Below are 22670 nucleotides of genomic sequence, written 5' to 3' on the forward strand. Positions count from 1 at the left end.
ACACACGTCCATGCCCGAGGCAGGATTCGAACCTGCGACCGTAGCGATTGCGAGGTTCCAGACTGTAGTGCCTAGAACGGCTCGGTCACTCCGGCCGGCCGGGCATGTGGTCAGCTTACCGCTCTCTCTGCCGTATGTGAGTTTACGAGACCGGAGCCGCTACTTCTCAATCAAGTAGCTCCCCAATTTGCTTCACTAGGGCTGAGTGTATCCCGCTTGCCAACAGGGCTCGGCAGACCGGATTGTCACCCATCCAAGTGCTAGGCCATCCCGACAGCGCTTAACTTCGGTGATCTGACGGGAATCGGTGTTACCACTGCGGCAAGGCCGTTGGCAGTCACATTAACAGGAATACAAATAATATGTGCAGTTGTATGCGGTGACATATGAATGAAACGAAAACAAAGTACATGGTGTCTAGCGAAGGAGTCGCTGATTTGACAACTAAGTACGTTTACTGTGGAAGATATAAGAATACTATACAGAAGTTATACAGAAGATTCGAAATACTTTGAAGACTTGCTAACAAATGGCGCTGTAATTGCAACCGTATTGCCTATAAATAGTGCGCCGCAGCTCAGAGCGATCAGTACGGTACCACCGTTGAAATGTGAGAGGAAGCTAGCACAGGCAAGAAAAACGTTAAATTTTTTTTTAGCATGTTCCTATGGGACCAAATTGCTGTGGTCATCGGTCCCTAGGCTTACACATTACTTAAACTAACTTACGCTAAGGACAACACACACGCCCATGCTCGAGGGAGGACTCGAACCTCCAGGGGGGAGGGGGGGGGGGGGGCGGAGCCGCGCGAACCGTGTCAAGGCACCCCAGACAGCGCGGCTACCGCGGGCGGCTGTAGTTATTTAGTCCACTGAAAAACGTGTTTTTGTACTACTGGAATACCAGAGGTTTGGACACAGATCTATGGCAACAAGGCGCAGTTTTCAAACCAGATTTAATGTTCCCAAAGGATCCGATGAGAATATGTTTCGCAAGCTCTCCGCGAAGTTCCAACGGGCAGGCACCGTTGTTGTTGGTCAAGCGGCGAATGTTGGCCCCAGGAAATCCATCCAAAGAATAGGGTGTTAGACTGTTTCCTGTAAATCGTCTTAAATGGTTAATTATATCATTTTACGATCATAACAAGCTTTTTTCCTTCTTGAATATCGGTATGCTTGCATAAAAACGGAAATGAAATTCAAATAATTTGAGAGCCCCCTGACATGTTCCATTCGAATCACGTGATGCCTTTGAGTCACTGGCTAGGTTGCTGCTCCTACTATCATAAAGCTAAATCACATTGACGTCTTGTTTTGGAATTTACGTTTCGGTAAATGGATTACGAATGGTATGTGGTAACACAGTACAAAACAGTACTGAGCAAAACATTCATAAAAACTCTTGAAAAATTGTTTCTGAATGTTTCAGAGAATCATAAATTGCGTAAAAACTGGTTGCACTGTACCGGCAAAATGCCATCACGTCGATGCCCAAGTTCATTTGCTTAATTTAAAATGGCTTGCACTCTGAAGTTAACATTAATTTATCGTCGAGATACTGTTTCCCACACTTACGAGGAAGGATAGCGTCATTCGATGAAATTAAACTCTTAGTGAAAATTATCGTTATACCCGCTTCTTTCGGCATCATTGGGAGCTCGCTTGACAGAGGGATGAACTGTCGAGTACGAAACGATGATATCCTTAGGTTCCTGTTTCGAATGTGGCCTGCAACAATATTTTACGTATTTATAAAACAAAACGACAGTACCTTCACATGAAAACAAAATCACAATCACAAAACTTCACCGAACCATTTAGAAACAGAACATTATTGTGTTCAAATGGCTCTGAGCACTATGGGACTTAACTTCTGAGGTCATCAGTCCTCTAGAACTTAGAACCTAACTAGAACCTAACTAACCTAAGTAACCTAAGGACATCACAACAATCCATGCCCGAGGCAGAATTCGAACCTGCGACCGTAGCAGTCGCGCGGTTCCAGACTGTAATGCCTAGAACCGCTCGGTCACACTGGCCGGCTTTATTGTGTTTTTCTTGGCTTTTACATGCGTTTACGTTTGCAGTAGCTGTTCACACATGTCACATTCGAAAAGATATTTTCTAGCTAATGTGACCACACAGTTTTTACTTTATTAGAAACAACGTTGTTGTTTTTTTTTACCTCCGTACTGTTCAGCTAGGATCCTTGTTGTTTAAGCTTTTGAAGTTTCATCGTCTTCCGTGAGATGAAGTTAAGTCTGCTTTAGACACTGACATTAGTTTATTCTCAGAAACAGCTCTGTCGGGCGTTTGTGTTATGTTGCATGTTGCATATTCATTATATCTCTCCGCATAGAAAAACCTCACCGTCCTACACCTCGTTGTACTGCGGGAGTATGGTGATACCTTCAATACTAGCACCGCTTTCCAAAAAATGGTAATTGCTTGTAAGTAAGATAGATGCATTTATTTTCAGTTGTCTGTTTCTCAGATTAATGTGAAGCTACATACATCCCACCATTGAAACAACTGCTACAAAGAGCGCTTGCTAGCTCTCTTGTCATATTTAGTATAAAACGTTTAAAAATTTATTACTCTTCCACGATTCGAACCTGCGTTCTTTTTATCCCTACATGCGCTCAAAAAAATATAAATTTCAAATGTTTGTGAAATCTTATGGGACTTACCTGCTAAGGTCATTAGTCCCTAAGCTGACACACTACTTAACCTAAATTATCCTAAGGACAAACACACACACAACCATGCCCAAGGAAGGACTCGAACGTCTGCCGAGACCAGCCGCACAGTCCATGGCTGCAGCGCCTCAGGCCACTCGGCTAATCCCGCGCGGCCATGCGCTATCCGTTGAGCGACAGTGCCTTTACTGTTCACCATTTATTTAATGAGTGTCTTGCGTAACGGGAATCAGCACTAAGATTTGCCAAGAATGATTGTGTTGTGCTTTGTGTCGTATTTCGTGGCTAGTAACCGACGATCTAGATATAGGATACGGACCCACTTGCAAAAGTTCCACAGTTTCTTAGTTCTGAGTGGGTTTAATGATGTTGCAGGGAGCAGGGAAAAGAATGTCCGTCCTTGACCACATCACCGCTCTAAATGAGCGGAGCTTAAACGCACTAATTTTCGTAAGTTTACACTATCAGAGTTCACAAAACTTAAAAGTTTTAAATGCGTTTTACATAACTAAATAGCTACATCATTTGCAGAAAAAGAACGTAAAAACCTAAGAACTACGGCTAATACTCCTATAGCATACGTATGACTTCGTCTTACTCCGAGTCCGTGACGTCACCAGAGAGTCAGCCAATAACAGAGCGTTTTAGACCGCATGACCAAATCTTGATATTTAATGATTTTTAAACTTTAATTACATAAAAATAAAAGCTATTTTGTGAGAAAATAGAAAGTAAATGAAATTTGAATCTTACAATCATTCCGAATAACGACAAACCGAACCATATTTTAAAAATAGGAAAATAGCCTGTTGCAGCAGAGACTGGTTTGAAGCGTTCCAGTACACCGAAAATAATGAGCAAAAGCCTACAAATGTTTCCATTAAAAATGCAAAGCCGCCAAGCAGTGTCTACATGACCCGCGCAACACAGAGGGCTGCCTTTCCGAAATTTCACTGCACGTTTGCGTCACATCCGTACTACAAGTGATGAAAAGTTCGAAAAGATTGTGACGTGATTGCAAAGACTACTTGCAGGTGACGATTTTAATTATGTGCGCCGATACTGCACGAGCTGCACAGCGTACACCGCAGTCTGTTAGCAGCTTGTAGAACTATTTCTAAACTTCCGTGTAAAATTCTTACAGGTTTCACAATAAATATACCTTTTGTTGCACTCGTCTCTCGATCTTAGTTTTCGAGACATTTAGTTTTAGACTCAGGAGCTCCTTCGCTGAACACCCTGAAAATCAAGTAATAGATGAATAATAAAGTTGATAATTCAAGGATAAGTTTAGATGCAAAAAGTGTATGTTACAACTAAGAATATATCCAACAAAAAGTGCTTATTAAAAAACTTAAAATAAAGCACTACAAATCAGCATGCCTGTATGCTAGCGAATGTGTAGCATTAAATTATTACCTTGATAAATTAGAAATATTAGAAAGAAGAATTGTACAGGACACATTAGGTCCTTCGAATAGTGCAGCATTTCGGGAATTAAAAAGTAACGATGAAATTTATCAGAACATAGCAAACATATCGCAAACAATAAGGGATAGGATATTATTATATTTTGGACATATTTACAGGATGGATGACAATAGAATCACCAAGTACTTTTTTATATATCTCAGGGAACAGAAATCAACAACCACCTGGAGGCAAGAAGTGAGGATAGACTTGGAAAGGAATAAGCAAAGAAGAAGTACTGGAAAGAGAGGCTGTTAGGAGAAAGTTTTAAAACTGGAAGGATTACTAGCCGGGAGGAAAAGAAAACCGTGTTTAATCACGTAAACACGTTCATCCATTTTACCCATACTGTGCTTCAAAAACCACAAACCACATATTCCCCGCTGCAAACAGTAAGTTATTTTTTGATTTGTTTTAGTTTTTTAAACTTATTTTCACAATGTGCCCGCTTTGTAATATACCAATTTAATCTTAGTAAGACCAGAATTAGCCGACATCTGTGAAAAATAATCTAGTAGACCGTCAAAGCCCCGGAAGATCGACACCCCAAGGCTCGAAATGTATCGGACCTTAAAATAAAATCACAATTGTAACTGCAGGCGGCTGTTCTTTATTTTACGAAAAGAGAAATGTAGTCACGATGAGTGAAAATTATATTGAAAAAAAAAAGTTCTAGCACGGAGAGTAAAAATGGAGTTGTTTTTAAAAGTTTGGAGGTGGTTGTCCCACAGAAGGTCAGTGTTCACAACACTACATAAAGCTTCAGTCTTCAATGCGCCAAACAACACAAAAACTGAACAGTCCCTGACTGTAGGCGTGTAGTGTGCCTCTTTTTAAATAATGTAAGGTGTTGAGTGCACCAACATCTTGCACCCGTTGTGTTTGGAGTGTCTGTTACGGGCCTCGGGGCGGGGTTTTGTGATGTTTCTGGGCTATTGTTTATACCACGATTTCATTCCATTCAGTCTGGTTCTAAAGAACATGAAGCGTGATGTTTATTTCAACGTTCACAGAGACGAATTGTTGCCCCTTTCTTGCACATCTTCAGTGATATCTACGCTATGCACATTCCCGCCTTCCAAGACGACAACAGGCGTGTGTGTACCTCTCGGGTTTACCCATGAATGTTCGATAGAATTGATGTCGGATGATCTGGGTGACCAAATCACTCGAATTGTCCAGAATATTCTTCAAACCAATCGCTAACAATTGTGGCCGGTGATGTGGCCATCCTTATTTCAGAACATGAAGTCGATGAACGGCTGCAAATGGTCTCCAGGCAACCGAAATGATCAGTTCGGTTGGATCTGACAACCCATTCCATTCCAAGTAAACCCAGCGCACACGATTTTGGAGCCACGACCAGCTTGTACAGCGCCTTGCGACAACTTGGGACAACAGGTTTGTTGCGTCTGCGCCACCCTCGAACCCTACCATCAGCTCTTACCAACTGAAATCGGGTCTCATCTAATCAGCCCACGGTTTTCCTGTGATCTAGTGTACAACCGATATGGTCATGAGCCCGGAAGAGGCACTGCAGGTGATGTGCTGTGAGCAAAGGCACTAGCGTTGGCATCTGCTGCCATAGCCTATTGAAGCCAAATTTCGCCACACTGTCCTAACGGATGCGTTCGTCGTACGTCTCACATTTATTTCTTCGGTTTTTTACGCAGAGTTGGTTGTCTTTTACAACTGACAACTCTGTACAAAGGCCGCTGCTCTCGGCCGTTAAGTGAAGGCCGTCGGACACTGCGTTATCCATGATGAGACGTATGGCAGAAATTTTGTATTCTCGGCAGACTATTGACAATGTGGACCTGGGAATATTGAATTCCCTAAAGACTTCCGAAAGGGAATGTCCTATGCTTCTAGCTCCAACTGCCATTCCGCGTCATAATCACGTCGGAAACCTATTCACAAGATCACCTGAGTTCAGTCCGCCCCCAGTAGCTGAGTGGTCAGCGCGACAGAATGTTAATCCTACAAACCCGGGTTCGATTTCCGGCTGGGTCGGAGATGTTCTTCGCTCAGGGACTGGGTGTTGTGTAGTCCTAATCATCATTATTTCATCCTCATCGACGCGCAAGTCGCCGAAGTGGCGTCAAATCGAAAGACTTGCACCAGGCGAACGGTCTACCCAACGGGAGGCCCTAATCACACTACGACCTGAGTACAAATGACAGCTCAGCTAACGCACTGCCCTTTTATACATTGTGTACGTGAAACTACAGGACTAGGTAACAGAGATTAGACGTGAGCTCCATATACACGCTTTGAACTAGCAAGAGAGTCTTGAGAGGTCACCTTTGAACTCGCGGTCTCCGTGTGCTTGCAGTCTCGGCTCGTGACTTTTCGCTGCTACCCATTCCTGTCTTGAGTCGGTTTGTCGGGTGCAAGCTTAGAAAGGAGACCGAGAGTACAACTTGGCATGTATAACTGCTACATACATAACATTTCTGAAAGAAATTTGTCGTATAAAAAATGGTTCAAATGGCTCTGAGCACTATGGGACTTAACATCTATGGCCATCAGTCCCCCAGAACTTAGAACTACTTAAACCTAACTAACCTAAGGACATCACACAACACCCAGCCATCACGAGGCAGAGAAAATCCCTGACCCCGCCGGGAATCGAACCCGGTAACTCGGGCGTGGGAAGCGAGAACGCTACCGCACGACCACGAGATGCGGGCTGTCGTCTAAACTAACAATTACCTTTCACTTGTGTCACTCAGTCATGATTTTGGCTTTATAGCCATTCTCAAGTGCAAGTTGACATGTCAGAAAATGTTCGATCCGCCTAAACGACATAAGCAACCATTGGGCATGACGATTATTATATGACAATATTATGACTGATAGGTTAGCAGTGAATATACATGTATGGTGAATCACCTGAAACTTCCAACGCAGATATCTAGAAAATGGAAAATGCTGCTGATGTGTGGGTTTCACGAAACGGTTTGGTCGGCAGTGACTCGTATCGTTAGCCAATCAACAGATATTAATAATACTTAGAAAGCGTATTTTTGTGCAAATATGCACTTTTTAAATGGAATGATGCCTATTGACAGTAACAAACTAAAAGGAGGGTAAATTGTAATGTCGGTGCTGTTTGTTGCAAGACCAGTGCGAGCCGTTTACGAGGTATCTCGTTTTGAACAGTTCCCACACTGACACTTGTACAATACCTGTGGTAGCACACACTAAACAACAATACAGCTGTGTATAGCAGTTATGTGGGCTCTGACCACTAACGAGACAACTGGCCAGCACATGTGTTCAAAATTACCACCAGCAGCGACAGTACACACTTCCAGTCTGATATGGAACGACTGCTGCGCACGTTCTAGCACTTCGGAGGAGATGTCCGAGCAGGCTGCAGTAATGCGCCACTGCATATCATCGGGTGTAGATTTGTTTTCTGTTACGCTAGAATTTCAATGCGTGCGCCACTTATAGCTGGTAGAATATCAGGGCGATGTTCGAATTCTGCCCATGTACCGGTCAGCATGCAGCATCAACAATTATGATTGCTTCACTGGTTCATGAACGAAGGGTAGCAATATCATTGACTAGTGTTGTGTGCAGCAATCTTTGTCGTAACCCCGCAAAAAGAAGTCAAATGGCGCGACGTGGGGAGAGCGCGGGGGGCGTATGAAGTGGCTCCATCGAGCGCCATCCACCTCCCATGAAATGTGTCATCTAGTACACCCCGCACGTTCGGACTCCAGTGTGAGTGTGCTCCATCATGCTCTTCCATCTGTGCCACCACGAACTGTTCGAGCATGCCCAGGTAATCATTTCCCTTTATGTTTGCGAAGCTTCGGCTTACCACGGATGTGTTCACACGTTTTGTGTGGGTTACCGGAGCAACAAATCCTAACTATGTGGCGATTCACATATCCAAAAGTGTTTACGTTGCTTAATTTGATAATTGGGCTCTCTTTCAGGTAGAAATTGGTAGCATCTATGGACGCCAGCATGGAACACACGAATACATACCACAGAGGACGATCGTTTGACTGCAATGTTTGAACAATTTGTACTTTGCACGCAAAAAGACCTAACCGTTTATGTACCATTTTAGGGGAAATTGCTCTTGCTTCCAGCAATTTCTGTGATGCACGACGAATTGTCTACTTGGAGCAGCGTTGAAATACAGCTTGCACTTTGCCAGCAGGTGCTTGAGGCACCAAGGGGACGTCCACTTGCAAGAAGGTGTTTGACACTGCTAGTCTCTTTCAAGTTTCTGAACCACCATTTTATACTTGTTTTTGCTGTTGGTGCCCTCCCATCAGACGTCGACACTCACGCAGTACCGTTGTCACAAAGTTGGATTCTACATACCAGAAGGCACAATCGCTCTTTCTTCTGGTCTGCAGTCATTCTGAAGCACTCCAAACAAATCTCAACACAGGACAAAGGAAGAATGCTTTGATAACTGCTAAACGTTTACGACAAATCACGATTATGTACCTCTAGTAGCCCTCTGTCCGCAGCTTTTGGTCTGAGTAGTAGCGTTCTCGCTTCCCGAGCACGGGGTCTCGGGCTTGATTCTCGGCGGGGTCAGGGATTTTCACCTACCCTGAGATGACTGAGTGTTGTGTCGTCTTCATCATCATCATTCATCCCCATTACGGTCGGAGGAAGGCTACGGCAAACCACCTCCACTAGGACCTTGCCTAGTATGGCGTTGCGGGTGTCCCGCATCGTTCCCCTACGATCTGCCAAGAAACATGGGACTTCATTTCCAATAGCTTCCAATTATGATTTTTGAAACTATAGCGGGGCAACATTCTAGAAAGAAGCAGTAAAGCAAATACATGGAAAGTATTGATTCAGTTCGTCATTAGTGATGAATTTCTCGATGTATTTTAAAAATAAATAACAATTATTACGTTACTATTGCTCCTGTCCAGAAATACGTAACACTGGTTCCGTGCATAACGTATGAACTCATTGGGAATCATGTTGTGTTAATACGTGGGAAATAAATCTTTGAACTCTAATTCCTGGCGTAATCAGTTGCCTACCGAAATGGCTGCATCCGGATAAAATGAAGTGATAAGTGGAGAAACTTTTAAGTCGTTAAAGTATCCCCATAACAACTTCCTGTTGCAGCTGAAACAGTCTGCTCCGGAAATTAATTTGTTGCTGTTAAAGTTACTTGTGCTCTGCTACAGAAGTTCGCGAGCGAGAATGAATCCAGAAAATGTGTTTTTGCGCTGTTAGCAGTAGCTGCCTCATATACAACACACGTCTACAAGTTTTGTAAATTACAGTGACTCAGAGATTGGGGAATGCGCCTAGTATTATCTCTCACTCATTGCAGACACAGCCCTTTATGTTACGAGTGTGTTTCAGCCTATTATTTCTTCTGCGGTTGTATATAAATGAATCGTTTTCATGTAAGTCTGCAATGTTTTTATTATGTTCATTGTTTAATTTTGTCACACATAAAAAAATCAATCCTTTAGGAAAGAAAGCGGCTACAACTGAGAAGTATCGAAAGTGTGCTACAGTATGAGCTCTAAGAAGTGAGTAACAATGTGAGAGTAAAGTCAATCAGACAACGAGCTAATGGAACTGGAAAAGAGGAGCAGACCTTGTTGTGGTGGTTTTTCAGTCCGAAGACTCGTACGATGCACCTCTCCATGACAGTCTATTCCGTGCTAGTATAGACATTTCTGCTTGACTACCTCTTCCTACATTCACTTCAACCAGAACCAGCTTACTATATTCATGCATAGGGCTCCCGCTACAATTTTTACCCTCTCTCCCACTTCCTCACTTCACACACACACACACACACACACACACACACACACACACACACATATATATATATATATATATATATATATATATATATATATATATATAAAATGTACGATTTGATTTGTTTTGAACACACAAATAAAAACAACAGTGGTCCTAGCCCACCCTTGCTCGCACCGATAAGGGGTTTATCGTGCGGTTTCACTTCCTGTGATTCTAATAAAGCCAACTAGTGTCCATTAAGAGTGGTACGACGCCCTTCACTAGTTCTTTATTAGAGACAATTTCTCCAGGACTTGATGACCCAAATATTCTACGTCTTTTGGTCCAGTGTTTCGCATTGGAAGATTAAATGGGGTGCAATTTCATCACCCACACAACACAACCTATACATACATGCTTCCTTTTCTTCACCAATCGCGTGTAGGTGTTTCTTCAAGTTCCCATGACCTGTCATTAGTCATACCATTATTTTGTCTCCTCTCCAAGCCCAGGATTACAGACCTGTTCTTAAAACATGGCTTTGCCATCTCCAGTGCAAAATGTTTTATTTTTTGGATCATTGCCCAATATTCTACATGCTGACTTTTGATTTAGTTTCTTAATTTTGATTTCACCATCGTCTTAGTAATGATTGGCAATGGACTTACCACAGTTGCTACACCTGTTCTCGTCAGATCACCGCAGTTAAGTGCTGTCGGGCATGGCTGGCACTTCGATGAGTGACCATCCGGGCTGCCATGCGCTGTTGCCATTTTTTGCGGTACACTCAGCCTCATGATGCCATTGAGGAGCTACTCGACCGAATAGTAGCGCCTCCAGTAAAAAAAAAAAAAAAAAACCTTCATAACGACCGAGAGACCGGTGTGCTGACCACACGCCCCTCCTCTCTGCATCCTCCACTGAAGATGACATGGCGGTCGTATGGTCCCGATGGGCCACTTGTGGCCTGAAGACGGAGTGCTACTGCTGCTGTGCTGCTTAGTGATGGTTAGGGCAGGTTTCAGTCCAATAAATGGAATCGTCGCACGTGTTCTGGCTAGCCTATCAGGCTATTCATTGACACTGATTCCTGAATGACCAGAGACGCACTCCAGGTCTAGCCGGTTGCTTTCCCCTAGTCTCACAAGAGATTTGTGGCATTCTCCAACGATCTTTGATCTCGTTGCAGGGGCTGATGGGGATTGAAGAGCTGCATGGACATCTCAACAAACTAGATGCTACAATCTTTTGTAGCGCCTATGCAGATTCTCCTCTGCACACACCGTGACAGCGGGTATTTCCGCCTGGAATATCGTGGCCAGCTTCCCTAGAGAGACTGTCCTCTCTAGTCTAGGCTTTATCCCATATACCCCGACCACAGAGCCTCCGTTTGTATTTGACCCACCAGTAAGCTAGCCTATGTCTCCTGCAACGTGTCGTGGTTTGTTCTTCCGCTGCTCCATACTATCAACTGTTAAAATGAAAGGTTTATTGAAGCAACTGTATTTCCCACATTCCATGAATGGGTGTGGAATTCAGGGTATCCTAAAGGTTTCCAGTTTTCAACCTGTATGCCCCTCCCACTACTTCCATTTTAACTCACAGTTGTAAGGGGGACACTTACAGCATGGTCTCCATGTCAGTAGTGGGTGTGCTGCTAATTCTGCCTGTTATGGCTAAGCAGTCCTGTCTCTGCACTTTCTTAAGCTCCTTACCAACTACCTCCTATTTTACTTTGTCCCACCGTACTGTAGCCCCATAACTTATCATTTGTCTTACTACAGTGGTGGATATCGAGTACATATTCTTGGGATTTAGACCCTAGTTCTTTTTCTCCACAGACTTTTCTAATGCTCTTAAGAGTACCTTTAGCATTGGAACATGTATTCCTTATGTAAGGGGTCCAAGATACTTTCTCATCCAAGGTTACCCCTAGATACTTCACTACACCTTCTACAGACACAGTTTGATCGAGAAGCTTAAGATTATAATATGTGTGTTGGATATGCTTCTTCATAAATGGTACTACAACAGGTTTCTTAGGACCGACCCTTTGATCCTGTTTTCTGAGCCAGTTTTACACAATGCTCAATGCACATTGTGCCATACTTCTAAGAGTACTAGCAAATTTGCCAGGTATAACTGCGACTAAGTTGTCTGCATATCCTTGGCAGAAATAGCCTCTAACATGTAGCTCTCCAATGAGTTCATTCGCCACAAGGTCAAAACTCCTTCTCTCAAACTTCCTGTGGTGGTCTTGATCACCATTTTTTCATTCATCGTGGTGGCGTCTGCCTCTCTTCTGCTCATCATGCTCTTCAGTGCTATGCTCTTCTGCAGCTCTAACCATGGAGTCGGTGGTTGTATTGCTAAAGTCCCTCTCGATATGCAAGATGCAGAGAGCTTTTTTTGATAGTCTAATGCTTTTTCCAACTTCCCAGCAAGTTAATGAAGTGCTGTTTAACATTATTGTCTGGTTGATATGCATGTTGGTTAACATGTAGACGATCCTCATTTCCATAAAGTCCACGTTAACCAGTTTTTCTAATGTCTTCAAAAGGAAGGACAGACTTATCGATATCATATCTTTGGCCTTAATGTGATAAATTCTTCTTCGTTTCAGAACGAAAACAACCCTTACTGTCTTCCAGGCATTAGGAATGATTCCTGCCGCCAGAGTATCCCCAAACAGCCCACGTAGACTAGAAATGTTCAAACGTTACCACCACCCACTGTTTTTCTTATCAACACACATTCTGCCATATTTCCAGTTCCCTCTTTGATTAATTGTAAACCAGTGGCTTTCAGGGACAGAATCTTTCTCAATGTTGTGTGCCAGGGCACATCGAGGGAAACCAGTCTCAAGGAGCACATCCAGCGTCTAATTCGCTGTCCTGGTGTATTCATCACCCTCCTTCCTTAGGGAACGTCCTGCGGTAGTTGGTATTCTGGTAAGGATTTTGTGAAGTCTGCCGCAAGCAGCTGTACCTTCCACTTTCTCACAAAATACCTCACAGGAGTGTAGTTCCTCTTGCTTAATTGCAAGGTTGTATTTGGAAAGTGTTTGCAGGTATTTCGCCCTTTGTCCTTTTCTTTTTGCAATGTTGGGCTAACTTCTTACCTGCCTCCTTTGCATGTTCATGTCACTGTTCCATCAAGGTACATTCCTGTTTGTGCAATTCTAGGTAATTTGGCAGTTTTCTAAATACGAGGCGTTAATAGCAAGCGTTACTGCATCTGACGTGTCCTCGAAATTTACTGGATTCCCTATCGAAGCTCTGATTTCAGATGAGCGTGAGTAGAGATCACTCCTATACGAATAACAGCCTGCTTTCCTGGGATTCCTATAGACTACGGTCTGTTTAACACCCACTTCAACCTCGAACATTATATACACATGGTCAGATAAGGATGGCTCCAAAGCTACGTGCCATTTTGTGGTATATCTGCCCATTACAATGACCTAAAATTCAATCACTTCTTCTCATGTTCCTAAGCGTAGGTTCTCTGCCCCTATTCAGTATCTGCAGGTTGTTCTCCAGTAAATATTCAAGAAGGTACTCACCTCTGCTGTTGGTATCATCCGCTTCCCCGCACCAGTTTGCGAGCACTGGTTCACAACAAGGCAACAGCTGTTTATTCTACACTCGTGGAAATGGAAAAAAGAACACATTGACACCGGTGTGTCAGACTCACCATACTTGCTCCGGACACTGCGAGAGGGCTGTACAAGCAATGATCACACGCACGGCACAGCGGACACACCAGGAACCGCGGTGTTGGCCGTCGAATGGCGCTAGCTGCGCAGCATTTGTGCTCCGCCGCCGTCAGTGTCAGCCAGTTTGCCGTGGCATACGGAGCTCCATCGCAGTCTTTAACACTGGTAGCATGCCGTGACAGCATGGACGTGAACCGTATGTGCAGTTGACGGACTTTGAGCGAGGGCGTATAGTGGGCATGCGGTAGGCCGGGTGGACGTACCGCCGAATTGCTCAACACGTGGGGCGTGAGGTCTCCACAGTACATCGATGTTGTCGCCAGTGGTCGGCGGAAGGTGCACGTGCCCGTCGACCTGGGACCGGACCGCAGCGACGCACGGATGCACGCCAAGACCGTAGGATCCTACACAGTGCCGTAGGGGACCGTACCGCCACTTCCCAGCAAATTAGGGACACTGTGGCTCCTGGGGTATCGGCGAGGACCATTCGCAACCGTCTCCATGAAGCTGAGCAACGGTCCCGCACACCGTTAGGCCGTCTTCCGCTCACGCCCCAACATCGTGCAGCCCGCCTCCAGTGGTGTCGCGACAGGAGTGAATGGAGGGACGAATGGAGACGTGTCGTCTTCAGCGATGAGAGTCGCTTCTGCCTTGGTGCCAATGATGGTCGTATGCTTGTTTGGCGCCGTGCAGGTGAGCGCCACAATCAGGACTGCATACGACCGAGGCACACAGGGCCAACACCCGGCATCATGGTGTGGGGAGCGATCTCCTACACTGGCCGTACACCTCTGGTGATCGTCGAGGGGACACTGAATAGTGCACGCTACATCCAAACCGTCATCGAACCCATCGTTCTACCATTCCTAGACCGGCAAGGGAACTTGCTGTTCCAACAGGACAATGCACGCCCGCATGTATCCCGTGCCACCCAACGTGCTCTAGAAGGTTTAAGTCAACTACCCTGGCCAGCAAGATCTCCGGATCTGTCCCCCATTGAGCATGTTTGGGACTGGATGAAGCGTCGTCTCACGCGGTCTGCACGTCCAGCACGAACGCTGGTCCAACTGAGGCGCCAGGTGGAAATGGCATGGCAAGCCGTTCCACAGGACTACATCCAGCATCTCTACGATCGTCTCCATGGGAGAATAGCAGCCTGCATTGCTGCGAAAGGTAGATATACACTGTACTAGTGCCGACATTGTGCATGCTCTGTTGCCTGTGTCTATGTGCCTGTGGTTCTGTCAGTGTGATCATGTGATGTATCTGACCCCAGGAATGTGTCAATAAAGTTTCCCCTTCCTGGGACAATGAATTCACGGTGTTCTTATTTCAATTTCCAGGAGTGTATATCCCTGGAACAAATATTCGCCATTGGTATGAATCAAATTCCGTTCTTGACTCAAAAACATGTTCTGGGGTTCGTCAGATTTATAGCATAAATCAACTTACCTCCAGTTCCTCCCAGGCCTGAAACGCTTCTCTATAAAGGTAGGTAACCTTGATCAGGGTCAAATCAACATCTGGCTTCGCAGAAGATGACTCAGGGAGGCAGGTTGCCCCTTTACAGTGTTTCAGGTTTATCTGCACCACTTGCAGCTTCCGTCTCGCCGCCATGGTCCATTCCGGTATCTTCAATTACCCTGAAGGTAACCTGCGCGACCGTACATATAATCTCAGGTCCTGTATCTGCAATCCCTTCGGGATTTTTCACCAACCTCCACCACAAGTGTTTGGCCACCTGCATTTAGCTGATTGTCCATCAGTCCTCTGTCGAGACCTTCTGGTTCTGTACCCTTACTTTTTTCAACAGTCCTTGGAAGAGTATCCTTAAAAAGATTTTGTACCCAAATCTTCGCCTTCTTGAAGAGCTCAGATGCTATCTTGACCAGCAGCTTCGCCTACTCCCAAGGAGATATCTTAGGCATCATCTCCTTATGCTAATCAACTGTTCCTAACCCTCACAGACAAAGATAAGAAAATCTCAAGAAAATCTCTTCCAGATAGATATTCCTTGGACTTGCGTCCTGCCCCCCTCCCGCCAGATTTCTCAAAGAGAACGTATCAGAACAAGCTCCATGTGTTGCAAGATGATGTAGATCAGTGGATACCCCTGCTGGATAACCGCAATCCACCGAGCCCCAGACAAGCATTTAAACTTGATCTGGCCAAACAATTTCCCCATCTTGGACTGGTCTGTTACCCAATTTAGTTGTAAAAACAGCTTTCATCGGTTCCATCCCAGATGTTTGGATGTTTGAGGTCTCATCATGATCCTCAGTTTTTGTTTTTTCTTGTTCTGTGTTCTCCGTTTTGGATAACGGCAATTCTGAAAATTGGGGATATATTCAGTCGACAGCACGGAGCCCGTTGCAAGGTTAATTATTGAGGGAGGTCGTACGATATGCCTAAGGCTCCATTAATGACCAATCTTCCCATGTACCACGCACCCATCGGCATGGATGGTATCCCACCTTCATTTGGTACCTGGGGAATTGGGGTAGGGCTATGGGGTTGGACATGGGAGTGTTGCAGCCTTGTGGGATACTCTTCGTCAGGTCCGCCTGATGAGGTCTCCTCTGTCTGGAAGGTCAATCCAGTAGCTGTGCTACGACCAGCATAGCCCTCAGCTTCTTGCGAACATCCAAGACTCTCCACCCGCATGGACAGTGCTTTTACAAGGCGGTGTCCCCCGGAGAGGGTGCTTGTACGAAGTTACTTTGATATCCGATCGTATATTTTAAGTACTTCACATTTTTTGTCAGGAAGTATAGTTCCAAACGCGACTAACAAGTGACACTGGTTGTTAATTTTATAACAGATTGGAGAGAAAGAAGAAAAATTAAAATAAATTGTTTGTCAATAACTAGAAGCGATTGCTTTAATTACAAATAGTACGCATGCTTCTTGAAAAGATATTCGTTATTCACGTGAAAGATATTTTACAGGTGATGAAAAGCCTATCATATTAAAATGACAGCGTTTCTGACCTTACGGTTACGATAAAAAGTGTCTATTTATACTGGTCTCGGAAGCATCATTCTGTAGTTTCTACAGTAACGTATTTGACACACTGGCTTTCAGAAGAGCTAATATGAATATGCTGTATTTGGTTTGTGGAAAACAACATTAAACAATGAGAATGTTCCCTATTTGATCCCTCTCTCATTCGGCAGACAGTGCAGGATGCTTGAACCAGAAATTGTTCATACATTCGAGGCGATCGAATTTTGGTGTATCCTTCGGGTTAGTTGTCATGGTTTTGGACCAGTTCTATCGATAACACGTCAGGACATTAAACTTCAGCGAGTATCCAGCAAAGTGGCAGAAACGTTGTGATGTATATCTACCTCTTTGTCTATGCTCCACAAGCTGTAGCGAATGGTGCGTGGTAAGAACGACTGTCACTACTGCTTCACGTGAGTTCTAGTAGCTGATTCTACTGTCATGGAAAATTTGCGAGATACGTGTAGCGAGAAGAAATGTGTTGCTTGATTCTTCTTGAAATCTATGCCTTTGGTATTCTAATACGAAAGCCCTCGTCGAACAACACTTTTGTTGCGCATGCCACTGGAGTTGGAAGACCAACAGCGTAAATCTTTTGCGATTGCTCGAAAAACCCGCGGTGTAAGGGGCCACTCTCCTTTAGGTTTTCTCTATCTTTAAATAAATAAATCATTGGATCCTTCCAATGAAATTATGCGGCTACTTCTTTCTAAAAAAAAAAAAAGGAAAGAACAATTTTAAATCACTTTGATCCCATTTTCCTAGATATTTTACGGCTGTTACTGTTTCTAGTACTCGATTTTTAATCGAGTGATCGAAAAATAACTCTTCTTTTAACCTATTTATGCATTGTAAAATATATTTGTTTATATTGTCTGTCGCCTGCTAGTTCCTCCATGAAGCGTCGATCTTGCATTTCGCTACAATTTTCTGACTTTGCGATAGTTATCTATACGACGTTGTACGCAGACAATCTCACGGAGCTCTCAATCCTGTCCAGCTGATGATTTGCATATAGTATTCGTTCTGGTCCTATAAATACCCCTATGTGACAAGCCTGAAGCCATTTTCACGACAACTTCCTTTAAGAACTACATGCGATGTTCCGTCAGCTAGGAAATCCACTATCCACTCAGAAAAGTGCTCTACTGTTCCATAAGCTCCTATTTTGTTATGCTTTCCTGAACAAAAAAACTAAACTGAGTTTCACAGGATCACTATTTCCAAAATATCGTTTGGTTATTATAGAGAAAATTCTCGTTCGACAGAATAATTTTCATATGCGAAACATATTCCATAATACCACAACAGTAACGATAAGTTTTATTCCTAGGTAGTGCTGATTTTCTTCCAAACTATAAGCCAGCCGCTGCGGCCAAGCGGTTCTAGGCGCTTCAGTCAGGAACCGCGCGACCGCTACGGTTGCAGGTTCGAATCCTGCCTCGGGTATGGATGTGTGTGATGTCCTTAGGTTAGTTGGGTTTAGATAGTCCTAAATTCTAGGGGGTTGATGACCTCAGATGTTAAGTTCTATAGTACTCAGAGCCGTTTGAACCATTTGAACCAAACTATGACACTAATCTGCTATAGACCAAGATTAAGACAATGCATCACGAGTCCAAACAAATATAAAATTCATGAAATATATTCGCAGTTGCGAATATGAACCACCTCCAGCTGTACAATGGAATGGCGACAATGAAAATTTGTATCGGAGCGGGCCTCCAACCAGGATTTTTCGCTTTACGTGGGTGGTCACCTTAACTGCATAGGCTATCCTGACATAATCCACAGCCAGACTGAAATTTCCTTATGTTGCCGTCCATGTGTGTGCATACCGCAGTCGTACACATAATGTTATTTCCGTACCGGGGGGAAATGTTATTTGTAACTCGCAGGTCCGGTATTGGCTGATAAATACGAAATTGCAGTGCCTGTGTTGAGAAGAAGAACGATGCGACTTTCCTTCATACTTGCATATTGTACTTCTTCACGACACAGGCACTGTAATTTGGTATTCTTAAACATAAAATTATGTAAATGGTAATACCATCGGGTTCTCACTGTTTGCGCACACATTGGTCCTGTTTTCAGAAGAACTGACTTTTCTCGGACTACACTGAAAAAACTTTTAATAAAGTAGTGTGCAGAAACCTGGAATATAAATTGCAGAAGTTATGAATAAAATATGGGTTTGAGTTTGCAAAAATGTTATCCGTCTAATAGCCACGTTAACTGGCATCGTCGTGTCGTAAGTCATTTGAGTGAACGGCTTAATTAGCTAAATTGGTCGAGTCGGTGGTATCTTTTACAGGCACAATGAATTCCGGAATAAATAAATAAATCACGGAACAAAAAACAGAGTTTCCTAGAGGATGCTGATATCATCGTTGCCGACAGTGACAACTCATTTCACTTCGAAGAGGATAAAAAATTCTTACCCCTTTCAGATTGCATACAAGTTTTATTCCTTCCGTTCTTTACAGTTCTATGACACCCATTTTAATTTTTTTCTTCGAACCAAAGGGGAATCATCAATTACAAAGCTATGAAATTAGCTTCATTTTGTTAACTAAAACAGATGGAGAAAGTAAACACAAAGAAACACGATTTCCTGTCTCTTTCATGTTAAACATTATTAATAAGCATTATATTAAATATGAGTTCTTGATGGTGTTAGAATAGAGATGCGACTAATAACTGTCTTAGAATTTTTCACTTTAATGATAATCTGAAACCATTATCCGTAAAAAAATGGTTCAAATGGCTTTGAGCACTATGGGACTTAAATTCTGAGGTCATCAGTCTTCTAGAACTTAGAACTACTTAAATCTAACTAACTTAGGGACATCACACACATCCATTCCCGAGGTAGGACTCGAACCTGCGACCATAGTGGTCACACGGTTCCAGACTGTAGCGCCTAAAACCCTCGGCCACTCCGGCCGGGTATCCGGAAGAGTCAAACTTTGGAAATGGCTCTGAGCACTACGGGACTTAACAGCTATGGTCATCAGTCCCCTAGAACTAAGAACTACTTAAACCTAACTAACCTAAGGATATCACACAACACCCAGTCATCTTTGGAAATGTATGTGTTATTATCGTCTTCAGTTTTATTTCTTCCTATCAGTTTATTTTTATTTTTTCATTTTTAGCAATCTTTAATACTGGAATTAAATAACGTTCGCAGTATTGTGTGGTAAGCTACGCTAAAAAAACCGATAAAAATTTATCCTGACACCTATTAGTGGCCTTTAACTTGGGGTGTATCTACCCTTCGCCTTAAGATGGGACACTTTCAGCTGGAAACACTTTCATGAACGTGTCAGTTCTATGGAGGAATGACAGCCCATTTATCCGTCGAAACCAGAGATGAAAGTGATGTTATAAGCTGGGTTCTGTAGTGAAGTCACAATGTGGTTCCGTCCAGAAATGTTCTATTCCGTTCAGGTTCAGACTTCATCAGGCTAGTCCATTTCAGGAACGTTATTGTTCACAAACCGTTGCGTCGCAGATGCTGTTTTATGACAGGGTAAATTATCCTGCTGATACTATCATCGAATTTCATCTGCTCCTCTACTGAAAGTAGTACACAATACTGCAAAACGCGATTTTAGCCCTCTGTTAAGCGCAATTAGGAAACAACCACAATTACGAAAAACACCCCCTGTTGTAACACCACGTACAAACTTCATTGTTGGCAGTGGGCATGATGGCAAGCGAAGTTCTCCTGGCATTTCCGAAACCGGAACTCTTCCGTCGGATTGCCACAGGGTACAGCATAATCCATTACTCCAAATCAGTCTGCCCCAAGTCATCTACTTTCCAGCTGCTCGATCGTTACACCAATTACCTACGCATAGACATTGTACTAGCTGGGCTACTGATAGGACTTTGGAAACCTCGAGTGATTTCCTCCGCTGATTTCTTACAACCACTCTCCACAGTGCTCGACGGACCCTGTTCTGCAGTATAAGAAGTCTGCCAGGTATTGGTATTGCTATGGTTGTTACTTTGCGTTTCCACTTCACAACCGCATCACAAACCATCGACTTGGCCAGCTTTAGAAGGGATGGAATGTCCCTGATGGACTTGTTACTCAGGTGACATCCAATGACTACTCAACGCTCTGACCGACTCGTTCTGCTGTTACTGCTTCTTTAGTGACAACACGACACTCCCCGCTTTCTTCTGAACTGCAGACCCGCCTTTAGTTCAATTCAGTGGGAAACTTCGCATTACATGGGGTGTCCGGAATGCTGTAATCAGATAGTGTATGTCTTCCAGTCGCCCTTCCTGTTGAAGCACCTAGAACCGCTCGGCCACACTGGCCGGCATCGGCCTGAGTGGCCGAGCGGTTCTAGGCGCTACAGTCTAAAACCGCGCGACCGCTACCGTCGCAGGTTCGGATCCTGCAGCGGTCATGGATGTGTGTGATGTCCTTAGGTTAGCTAGGTTTAAGTAGTTCTAAGTTCTAGGGGACTGATGGCCTTAGAAGTTAAGTCCCATAGTGCTCAGAGCCATTTGAACCATTTTTTTGAACCACACTGGTCGGCTCCTAGTCGTGTAACAAGTAGCCGCGTCTCTAGGTTGTAAACACCATGTTGACGTACATTTCCACAATTTCTTATTATTGTCATTTCAGCTTTATTATTTCATTTATTATATATAAAAATGTGAAAAAATGTCATTCACTAGAAATGCAATTGTCACTTGCTGGTAAATTATCATGCTTCTTGGCTGCACGTGGCTATTGTGCGAGAGAATTAGATCACAACGGCTGCAAGCTCTTATGTGTTGAACGCAGCTGTCGTTTGATCAGCGAATTTCATTAAACAGTTGTGTTCAACATCATCCCAGACTATTACTTGTGAATTACTATCGGCTGGAAGAGAGAAATATAACTGGCCTGTCAGTCTGTACAATGGAAACACCAGTTTGGTTTCGACAATCACAGAACAGTAACTTCGCCCTGGCAGTTTCAAATCTACAGTTTCTGCATTAGATTCAGTGATTTAGGAAAACCGGTGAAGGAAATTGAAATATGAACGGATACTTGAACCTTGCTCCTTCTGAATGGGGTTCTGTAAACTTTGAGGAGGGGGGAGGAGGAGAGGGTAGCTAACAATTTTTTTAAGTTGAATTCTATGTTAGCACGAGATGGACGTAAAAAGGAGAAAAATGTGACCACTCCGAATGGCGTTCGAGCTGACGAGGGTCGGATGATGAGTGTTATGATGCCTCTGCATTGGTTGCAAATGATAAGTTTTCGTACTAGATCCAGATGTTACTCCCCCCCCCCCCCGCCTCCCCCCCCCCCCCCTTCATGGACCATGGACCTTGCCGTTGCTGGGGAGGCTTGCGTGCCTCAACGATACAGATAGATATACCGTAGGTGCAACCACAACGGAGGGATATCTGTTGAGAGGCCAGACAAACGTGTGGTTCCTGAAGAGGGGCAGCAGCCTTTTCAGTACTTGCAGGGGCAACAGTCTGGATGATTGACTGATCTGGCCCTGTAACACTAATCAAAACAGCCTTGCTGTTGTGGTACTGCGAACGGTTGAAAGCATGGGGAAACTACACCCTTAATTTTACCCGCGGGCTGGCAGCTTTACTGTATGATTAAATGATTATGGCGTCCTCTTGGCTAAAATATATCGTAGGTAAAATAGTCCCCCATTCGGATCTCCGGGCGGGGACTGCTCAAGAAGACGTCATTATCAGCAGAAAGAAAACTAGCGTTCTACGGATCGGAGCTTGGAATGTCAGATCCCTTAATAAGGCAGGTAGGTTAGAAAATTTAAAAAGGAAAATGGATAGGTTAAAGTTAGATGTAGTAGGAATTAGTGAAGCTCGCTGGCAGGAAGAACAAGACTTTTGGTCAGGTGAATACAGGGTTATAAATACAAAATGAAATACGGGTAATGCAGGAGTAGGTTTAATAACGAATAAAAAGCTACTACAAACAGTATAGTGAACGCATTATTGTGGCCAAGATAGACACGCCTA

The sequence above is a fragment of the Schistocerca gregaria genome, chromosome 1 (assembly GCF_023897955.1).
Source record: "Schistocerca gregaria isolate iqSchGreg1 chromosome 1, iqSchGreg1.2, whole genome shotgun sequence".
NCBI lineage: Eukaryota > Metazoa > Arthropoda > Insecta > Orthoptera > Acrididae > Schistocerca > Schistocerca gregaria.